Genomic DNA, 10,865 nt, shown 5'->3' with positions numbered 1-10,865 from the left:
TCAACTGTGAAATGGAGTTAATAATAGCACCTACCATGAAGGATTGTCAAGAGGATCAAATAAGACAAACTTTTAGCACAGTGTCTCCCATAGTAGATGCTACAGAAATGCTAGCATTCATTATTATTATCTTTTAAAATTCCTTTAGTGAGTCTGGAAACCAATGCTATCTGCATCCAGAAAAAGAACTGACATGCACACATGCACACACATATACATGTATACATGTATACACACACATATATGTACATATACATATATACATACACAAAAAATAAAATTAAAATTACCGGATGAGAGAGGAATATACTGGGAGGAGAAAGGGAGATATGGAATGGGACAAATTATCTCTCATAAAAAAGACAAGAAAAATATATACATATATTTGAGTCTAATAATGCCATATCTGTACAACTTGGTATTCTTTTTCAATGGAAGGGAAAAGAGGGAGGTGAGAGGGAAAAAGCGAAGCTTACTCTCATCACATTTGGCTTAAGGAGGGAATAACATGCACACTCATTTTTTTATAATTTGTTTCAATTTTTTTATTCCCGCTAAATATGCATTAACTTTACATAATAGATCTGCAATTTCAGGTGTGATGCTCTATCCTACACTACAGGAAAGTAGGGAGAAGAGGATAAGTAGGGTGTGTGGGGGGGTGATAGAAGGGAGGGCAAATGAGAGGGGGGTAATTAGAAGTAAACACTTAAATATTTTTTCTTCTTTTTTTCTATTCCATTTTGTTATGGAAATACTTGTTTTATTTCTTAAATTCAGAATTAAAAAAATAGACAGTGTTAAAAAAAAGGAGACTCACAAGGGTGTTACAGAAATTTCCTAAACGTGGCATAGTGGAGAGAGGCCTGGACCTCAGTTCAAATTCCATTTTTGTCACTTCCTAGCTGTGTGACTCAGAGCAAATCACTTCATATTTCTAAGCCTCAGTATTTTGATCAGTAAAATGAGCATAATAATTCCTATGGTACCCCCCACACTCAGTTTACATATTGATGTCCCCTCAGATATCCTTGAGTTCACTGCACTCAGCTCCCATGCCCCTTCATTCCACATCAGCCACAGACAAGGATGGCCATACATACCCTTGTTCTCACTATCACCAGGAAGCATTCCACGTTCTAAGGAGAACCCAGAAATCCCACTAACTATAACATCCCATCTTTCCTTCTCATCCTGGGTTTCACTTCTCATAAACTTATTCTTCATCCTTATCATGACCTCTACCCTTTCCCACAGTCTATCACCCCTGCTCTGGCCTTCCTGTCTTTCTTTTTCAATCTTAAAAGTTAAATAGTTAAACTCTGCACTGTTCTCTCTGCTCAGTTATTTACTCATGTGTCTCATCGACACTCATTTTGTCAAACGCCAACCCTCGCTTACCTCCATCATTCACCTTCTCTTCACTTGCTTACTTACGGCTGAGCCCCACTGGCAGAAAACATAAAACTGTGTCAGCTGTTCCCAATGCAACTTGATAGGATCCATTCTCAATGTGATCTTCACTATTATAGAGCAATCTTTTTACTCTTCTCTGATTGACTCTACATCACAATGTCCATGTTAGCTCTTCCAAGGCTTCTCTTTCCTTCTTGAGCCACCTTATATCCCACTTTCTCATCTTTTTCAGCTAAGATCCTTGCCTCACACTTTAGTGAAAAAATCAAGGCTATTCATTCCAAGTTCACTTTTCTCTTCTCCCCAATTCTACACTTCAAATGACCTTGACATCACCCTTCATTTCTCCTTTGCTCCACTCTCATGGAATGAGGTGGCCAAAACAAAATACTTGCCTTCTAATTGGGTCCTTGCTTCCATCCCCTTCCATGTCCCCCAGAATCCTGCCTCAGACCAACTCTTCTCCCTCCTTAAATTTCAATTTCTCATTATCCATGCCTAGATCTCCCCCATCCTAGAAATTAAAATTTTTTTTTAAATATAAAACTTCACTGCTTATGGTGCAGCTGTCCAGGCTGCCATTTTGTCTGGAGATAAATCTGAGAATGTGCAAGACTTGCTGCTGTTGGATGTTGCTCCTCTTTCCCTTGCAATTGAAACTGCTGGTGGAGTTATGACTGTTCTGACCAAACGTAATACCACCATCCCCACCAAGCAGACACAGACCTTTACCCCCTAGTCAGACAACTAGCCTGGTGTGCTTATTCAGGTTATGAAGGTGAGAGAGCAATGACAAAGGACAACAGCCTGCTTGGTAAATTTGAGCTCACAGGAATCCCCCCAGCACCCAGAGGTGTTCCTCAGATTGAAGTAACATTTGACATTGATGCAAATGGCACTCTCAGTGTTTCTGTTGTGGATAAGAGCACAGGCAAGGAGAACAAGATCACCATCGCCAATGATAAAGAACGTCTGAGCAAGGAAGACATTGAGCATATCGTAAAGGAGGCTAAGGATGAGAAGCAGAGAGACACGGTGTCTTCCAAGAATTCTCTTGAAACGTATTCTTTTAACATGAAGATCCTTGACATAATGAAATAATCAACTGGCTGGATGAGAACGTGAGCATCAGCAGAAAGAATTGGAGAAGGTCCGCACCCCCATCATGACTAAGCTGTACCAGAGTGCAGGGCCATGCCAGGGGGTATTCCTGGGGAGTTCCCAGGGGGTGGGACAGCCCCATCTGGAGGTGCTTCTTCTGGACCTACCATTGGAAAGGTGGACTAAAAAAAACAGAAGAAAGAACATTCCACACAGCTTTCCAAAAATTGAAGGACTCAAATTTGTAGCCAAGGCAGTAGTGGTTTAAAAGTAACATTTAAGCTACTGTGTAAATCTGGGCATTCTGAATACTTGAATGTGTACAGAGGGAGAGAAGTGTACTGTAAACAAGTAGGAATGCAACTTTTGTCCTGGAGAATAAAATCCATTTAAAATTGGCACCATAAAAATATAATAAAATAAAATAAAGCTTCACTTGACCTTACTATCCCCACAAGCTGCTATCCTATGTCTTCTCTCTTTCAGTTAACTTCTTAGAAAAAGTTGCCTGCACTTCTTGCTTCCGCTTTTCAATCAAGTGGAAATCTTTTGCAAAGATCTTTTTTTAAAAAAAAATTGATTTACTAGCTTTCATTCTCAACCTTGAACCTGCTTTCTCCATAGTCACCAGTGAGCTCTTCATTGTGAAATCCAGCAATCTCTGCTTAGGCCTCATCCTTCTTGACTTCTCTTCAGTGTTTGACACTGTTGACCATGTCCTCCTTCTGCATACTCCCTCCTCTCTTGTATTTTGTAACTTTGCTCTGTCTCAGTACCCATTGTGCCTGTATGCCTTTTTAGTCTCCTTTGTAGGACCGGCATGAATATCCTGTCCCTATAGCATATAAGCTGGGGTTTAATCCAGGGTTCTCTCATGGGTCTTTTATTCTTCTCTATGCAGTTGCTGATCTAGTCAGTTCCAGTGGGTGCAAATATAGGTGCACCTCCAAGCAGATGACTTCTAAATCCACATCTCTGACTGCCTACTAGACATTCCCACTTGGATGTCCCATAGGTGTATGAACTTCAACAACTCCAAAACTGATCTAGTTCATCTTTGCCCCTATGCACATTTTAGCATACTGAAATCTCTTCACAATCTAATTCTACCCTATTGTTCCAAACCTCGAACCCCTTTGCACACTACAGTCCAGCCAAACTGGCCTGTCTGATATTCCCCCATACAAGATATTCTATCTCTCACTTCCATGCCTTTGCAAAGGCTGCAACCCTCTTCCTAAAATACATTTCTTCCTTCTCCTCCTTGGAACCTTAAGCTTCCTTCAGTCAGCTCAAATGTCCTTTAGGTTGTTGTTGTTGGTCAAACTTCAGTCATATCCAACTCTTCATGACCCCATTGGGGATTTTCTTGGCAGAGATACTGGAGTGGTCTGTCATGTCCTCCAGCTCACTTTACAGATGAAGAAACTGAGGCAAACAGGGTGAAGTGAGTTTCCCAGGGTCACTCAGCTAGTAAGTGTCTGAGGCCAAATTGGAACTCACAAAGATGAGATGTCCTAACCGTCCCTTTCCTAATTGCTCCAGATAGTCTTTGCCCTAGTAGAATGTAAGCTTCTTGAGGGCAGGAGCTGTTTCACTTCTGTATCTGTATCCTCATGGCCTAGCACAATACTTAGCATAACAGGCACTTAATAAATTCACCTTGATCGATAGGAGACATAAAGTCCTTTGCAAATGTTAAATCCCTGACCAGCTAAGCACTATTTTCTAAATGAAATAGTGATGAACCTAGTGGGTGGTGACTTTCACTTACAGATGCCTAACTGGAGCAGAACTGGAAATATTCAATGAAGCAATTGTATCCTATTGACAGTTATATGGGTGGCAACTACTTGGCATAGTGGATAGAATACTGGGCCTGGAGTCAGGAAGGTTTATTTTCTTGAGTTCAAATTTGACCTCCGACACTTATTAGCTGTGTGACCATGGGCAACACCCTGTTTTCTTCAGTTTCCCCATCTGTAAAATGAGCTGGAAAAGGAAATAGCAAACCCCTCCGGTATATTTGCCAAGGAAACCCAAATGGGGTCACGAAGAGTCGGACACAATTGAAGTCGCTGAATAATGAAGCAGTTATCTGCGCTATTACTAAGGAATAGTTTGAAACATTATAAACAGTTGACATAATAAGTAAAGCAAAGCCGGAGAAGTAACCATTGCAGTAACAGTCTGTCATTGCATACAAAATGCTGTTCACCTCCAGATAGAGCCGAAGGTGTCAGAATGCAGGAGATTTTTATTTCTTTTCTTTATTTTCCTTGCCTTTTTTTAAACATGGCTGACATGGAAATGTTTTCCATACCTTCATATATAGATAATGAGTATTGTATTTCTTACATTCTCAGTGGGTGGGGAAGGAATTGAAGGAGGCAGACAATTTGGAGATGGACATGAAAATTAAAACAAATCCCTATAGTCAGTGAACCTCTTGTTGGGTGCAACAAGATTATGAGCCAAATTGAGAATTATAGAACCAAATTGTCTATGGGTCATAATAGCAAAAATAGCTTTTTAATGTCTTTGTGCAAGATGTACACAACAGAAAAGAGTTCAAACTGCCATAAAAGATTATATAAAATATGAAATTAAAATAGACAAATTAATTCAAACTATATTTTTACGTTTGTTTCTTTTGGTTCAAATTAGTCATTTCATCAATTTTTGGAAACTCCCAGTATGTAAATTCCCTCCACTGATACAGATCAGCTACTCATCTGTCTATGATTTATCCTCTTAATTGTCTGTGAGACACAGAGAATTTAAATTAACTCTCCAATGTTACAAAGCCACTTATGCTTCAGAGGAAGAACTTGAACCATGATCTTCCTGATTCTTAGGCTGGTCCTCTACCAGTACTGTTCTGTACATTGTCTACTGAGTTCTAAATGTGAACAGTAATCAACATGGGATCATAAGATCATAGACTTAGAATTGAAATGGAACCTAGAGACCATCTGGTCCAATCGCCTAATTTTATAGATAAGGAAACTGAGACCCAAAGAGGTTAACTACATGATTTGCTCATTGTACTGAGTAGTAAAAGACAAAGGTGGATTTTGAACCCAGGTCCTTCGACTCTAAATCCACTGTTCTTTCTACTGCAACATGCTGTCCCTCCCAAAGATTATATTATATTGTATTATATTGTATCGTATTGCTTTGCATTGCATTATATTGTATTATAATATAATATTAAGCAAATGTTCAATCGTTTCATCTGTCTGACTTTTTGGGATTCCATTTGGGGTTATCTTGGCAAAGTGGTTGCCAGTTCCTTCTCTAGCTCATTTTTTACACATGAGGAACTGAGGCAAACAGAGGTAACTGACTTGCCCAAGGTCACACAGCTATTAAGTGTCTGATGTTACATTTAAACTCAGCTCTTCCTGACTCCAGACCCAGTATTCCATCCACTGCACCATCTAGTTGTCTTATTAAGCAAATAGTTGTGCCTATATACATTTCCAAACAGAAATGAGTTCCATCTGCTTGGGTTTTCTCACTTTCAAAAATATAGAGACATAAATTATCCAGTAGGATGACTTTAAACAATCTGTTCATATTAACAAATCTATATTTCATGCATTTCTTTTTTTTATAAAATGAATTTCAGACTTTTCTGATGGCAAATTGGCCCTACTTTTGGCAAGAGAAATTGCCAAACTTGGGTTGGATGGAAGAATAGATCTAAATAACATTACAGAGGAGTTGAAGGGCAGGCTCAGGTTAAGCAAAGTAGAAAGAATGAATGAATGACTTAGATTTAGATGATCAAAAACATTTTTATTAGCACTATGACACAGAGTATAAGTCATGTCAGATTTGAGTATAAATTCTTTTGACATAAAATTATACTGTTTAATGAAAACAAGCCACAGATGGATGAAAGTCTCTGCTGAATGCTCCACCACCTTCTTTCCATTGCTGGAAAGTTGGTGACAATAAATATAGAGGAAAAAGTAAAGACCTTTCTACTCAATTTTACACATCATTTACTGTACTGGCATTGAGTCTTCCATTAAATGGACATTTTCCAATGTCACTTGGCAGTGTTTAGGAAGCAAAGTTATTTTCTAGGTGAACTGAGTTCTTAAGAAGTGATTCATGGGTCAATTTGAGGCCTAAATTGGTGTTTCTCATTTCTCAAGAAAATGCTACAAAAGGAATACATTTTTAAAAAACCACTTTTTTATTAGAAGAATAAAAATATTCCTCCTGATTCTCTCCTACTTTCACACGGATTCTCTAAATTCAAGGAAACAGTCTCTTGGTTTATCCAGAAGTTGAAGAATTCTCTACCAAAGTTAGTAACTGCCTTTCCCAGGGTTATAGAGATGCTCTCCATTAGTCCTGGCATTTCCACACAAGTGAATACAAATGCTGCACCTTCCAATTCTTCTGCTTTCCCCTCCCCCTTCCCTTCTCTTACCCTTCCTGTTTGCCCTGCCCTCCCCCCCACCCCAGTTACCCAGGCAAAAAAAAAAAAACCAGAGAGATAATCTTGGGGTAGAAGATTGAGAAGGAATAAATGGAAAACTTCAAGTTGTTCGTTTCCTGATTCCATGAATGCATGTTTATTTGTGTTTTCATTTATAAAGTGCTGTTGACTACCATAGTGGCTTGACATATGAGCCAAATTAGATGTGGATCCATACAGAAAAGCAAATGTTCCCTCTCAAATGAGGCAGAAACAAGCCCCAGGATAATGATCATTTTTTAAAAACCTTTGCCTTAGACTCACTGAATATTTTTCTATCACCTACCTCTACAAATAGTCTTTGGAATCAACCTCCTCAAATATTTTTCATGAAATATAAATGTGTGTATATATATGTTTGTGTGTGTATATTATATATATTACATAGTATATATAATGTATATAATATATAACATGTGTGTATACACATATATGCACATATATGTGTATACACAGATACACGTACATACACATATATATTATACAGTCCAGTTCAGACTCTTATTAGCTCAGACCCTGGACTTAACCTGAGCCTCAGTTTCCTTACATACAAAATGGGGATAAAAATAACTTCTACCTCACAGAGTTGTTGAGATTCAATGAGATAATGGATTTATAGTGCAGACTTTGAAGTGCTATTACTGCAGCCCTCATTCTTCTTGTATTAGACATCGCTTATATAGAAGCTGTCTTGGGACAAGTCCAGATCATACTATTATCCTTCTGTGTTTAATGTTCATTGCACTGTTGCACAAATAGATAAAAATAATTGCTTTTTTGTGACAATTTGGAGAAGATTAAGGTATTTATAAGAATCACTTTTGTCGTTCAGTACCACTGTATTCCTAAATTCAAGCACAAAGCTATCCATCCTTGTTTTTTCCTTGTTATATATTTAGGGTGGCAGTCTTGTGGACTCCAAATGCTGTTTTTATGTTACTGCAGAAATTGTAATTGTTATTCTTTCCCAGTTCATCACCTTATTGTCTGGTGTTTAAGTAGACCTAGTCTGGCTAAAGTTCTAAGTAACTCTCTAGTGGTCAGTCTAAGAGATATGGATTGTGGATGGCCCTTAGATTGCCTTTCAAAATATCTTGAATTCATTCTCCAGCCCTCAAGTCTGCAACCCCAAAAGCTGAGCCTTTGCATTTGGAAAAGTGGAGAAATCGACATTCATAATATCAGTGATCTGGGAGAGTGCTCAAAAATATTTTTATCTTGTTTCTTTTTTTTTTTTTAAATCTCTCTACTATAAGTGAAGTTATTTTTTCTCCTTAATTTTAATAGTTATCACCTAGGTGTCATTCTTTTCTACAACAGTCTTTACATCATAGCTGATCACAGTTCTTGTTGGTTCATTGGAAAATTGCTTGGCAACTTCTCCCAAAGAACTTGCATTTAAGTCCCTTTACCAGGTAATACCTCAGTTCTAGTTCACACTTATCAAGTTGTAATGTATAAAACATTTTTGTTGTTTTAAACAACAGTTTCAAGGCAAGTAGTTGGTGAGCTGATTCTGGAAGGGAATGAACAACCATGGAGTTTATATACACTAATGTCAAAGAGGATTCAAATTTACATTCATTCAATTCAATTCAGCCAACGTTTAAATGCTTGCCATATGCCAAGAATTAAGCAAATGAAAATGGAAGGAAATTCGATTCTGGGTTGTAAACATGCTATATATTGCTATTATATGATAACACATACTATGGACATGTTATGAATTATTATATGATATCATATACTATGGAAATATATATTCCTATTATATGACATTATATGCTATGGACATATTATATGTTGTATGATATCATGGACTAGGGACATGTTATAATATTGCTTTTATTTAAAATCATATGCTATGGATGCAAGGATAAGGACTAGACCTGAGGTTTCTTTGATACAGGGAACTTTCTGGTGAGGGAATCCTCTCTACCAATGCAGGTTGGAAGCTTCTCTGCAACTTATAGGTATAGAGAGTTGCCCAGAGCCCTGAAAGGATCAAAACTCTAGGCGAGAAGGCCAACAACTTCATTTTTACAGATGAAGAAACTGAGGCAGTCACATAGCTAGTAAGCATCAGAGACAGGATTTGAATCCAGTTCTTCCTGACTCTAGGTCCAGCAAACTATTCCTCTATAAATGCCCATCTCTTCATATATTATCATATATTTATTTATTTTGTACAATAAAAGCTATACTTTTCTTATAAAAGAAATTAACTTCTTAATATAAAAGTTTTATTATCAAGAGTAGTATTTCTATAATTTTGCAAATAAATTTGGGTGCATGAATAATAAGAATGATGAGAATAATTTCTTTTGCAAATCTATTTCCAATGTATTCTTACCATTATTATTAAAATTATAATTGTATAAATAGATTTCAAGTACATTAATAATAATGAGAATGATTTCTTTATAAATTGATCTACAGTATGCCAACATTCTTTTTATTGTTATTAAGAAGCATCATCATTTTGTCAATCGAACTGACGTACATTTTAGGTATAGAAATATGTCCCAAAGTCCAAAATGTAAATACCTACAATTATCAGTCAAATATTTCTGAGGAAAAAAATATGTTTCTATAAATATCCCTTTTTCTAAAAAGGTCTTATTTGAAGTAGAACAGGTCTTAGTCTATTCAAGTCTCCCTTTATTTCTTTCACTTGCTGAAAAAGAAGTCCGGCACAGCACCGTTTGAGCTACACTAGGGAAGAGGCTATTTTTACTACCTTACCATCTAACGGGGTCAATCTTGGGCAATTACGTTGGGATTCAGCTCTCTTCTGGAAAATGTGGGTAAGGCCTCCTGCTCCCTTGTGCTAATTGTTTTGAAGATTTGAGGTAGAAAAAAGCAAGATGGCTCCAGAGAATACTCAGAGACATAGATGGCAACATTCACTAAAAGGCAAATGCCTTGGAAATAACCAGGGAGTTGGGGCAGAGTGGGGTTGGGGGGACGAATGACTAAGCTCATTGCTGTAAAATGCAGGGATGAATATCTGGACAGTCTGGCAGTTATCATGACTAAGGAAGCCAAGGGACCCTGAAGAGTAAAGGCTTGGGAGCTATAGAAGTTGAAATAAACTTTGTAACTTCTGTGGAACATGCTGTAGAGATAACAGTACAACCTTTATGTAAACCCAAGTTTCTTCTTAGCCTTTAAGTAATGAATTTTTAACAGATGACGTTTCTATAATACTTTAGGGTTTGGGAAGTGTTTTATGTCCATGATCTCATTTGAGCCTCAGAGCAACCTTTGGAAAGAGGCGCTATGGATGACTATTATTTTCCCCATTTTACTGATGGGTAAGCAAAGACAAAAGTGAAGGGATTTGTCCATGAACCACAAGCCAGTCAGTATCAGAGACTAAATCCAAACCTGGGTCTTCCTAATTCTCTGTCCAGTGCTTCAGGTAGTCAACCTAAGGCTCCTGCCTTAAGAAGCATTCACTATTTAACTTATCATGCCTACTATTTAATGATAGTTATTTCTATTTGTAGAGCAGGTTATCCTTTTCAAAGGACTACTGCACATGTACTATTCCATTAGCTCTTCACATCATGGAGGGCAACTGAATCTTTTCACAACACAACCCTCGTTGAGTCCTATGCCAAATGGTGTTTGTCCTTTCTTCTCGAAGAGGACTATGAAATCAGGGAGGTGATGCCATGTCATGCAAGTGAAGTGGATTTAAGAGAGGGAGGGCTTGTGTGAAGTCATCAGCCTCACTTTCCCCCTGCAGCCATCTGGATCCCGTAGCCAGATAGAGGTCAGAACAACTGAAGATGGTCCTGGGGCAGACCCCATATGGCTATGCTTATTATCTATGCAGAGACTC

General features: G+C 37.8%; 1 pseudogene; it reads left to right on the top strand.

The window, feature by feature from the left end:
• Nucleotides 1–1,960: 1,960 nt before the first annotated feature.
• Nucleotides 1,961–2,703, top strand: LOC140516366 (heat shock cognate 71 kDa protein pseudogene; annotated as a pseudogene).
• Nucleotides 2,704–10,865: the final 8,162 nt, after the last annotated feature.

The sequence above is a fragment of the Notamacropus eugenii genome, chromosome X (assembly GCF_028372415.1).
Source record: "Notamacropus eugenii isolate mMacEug1 chromosome X, mMacEug1.pri_v2, whole genome shotgun sequence".
Lineage (NCBI taxonomy): Eukaryota > Metazoa > Chordata > Mammalia > Diprotodontia > Macropodidae > Notamacropus > Notamacropus eugenii.
The sequence above is the reverse complement of the archived record's forward strand: the minus strand, read 5'-3'. Positions and strand labels throughout refer to the sequence as shown.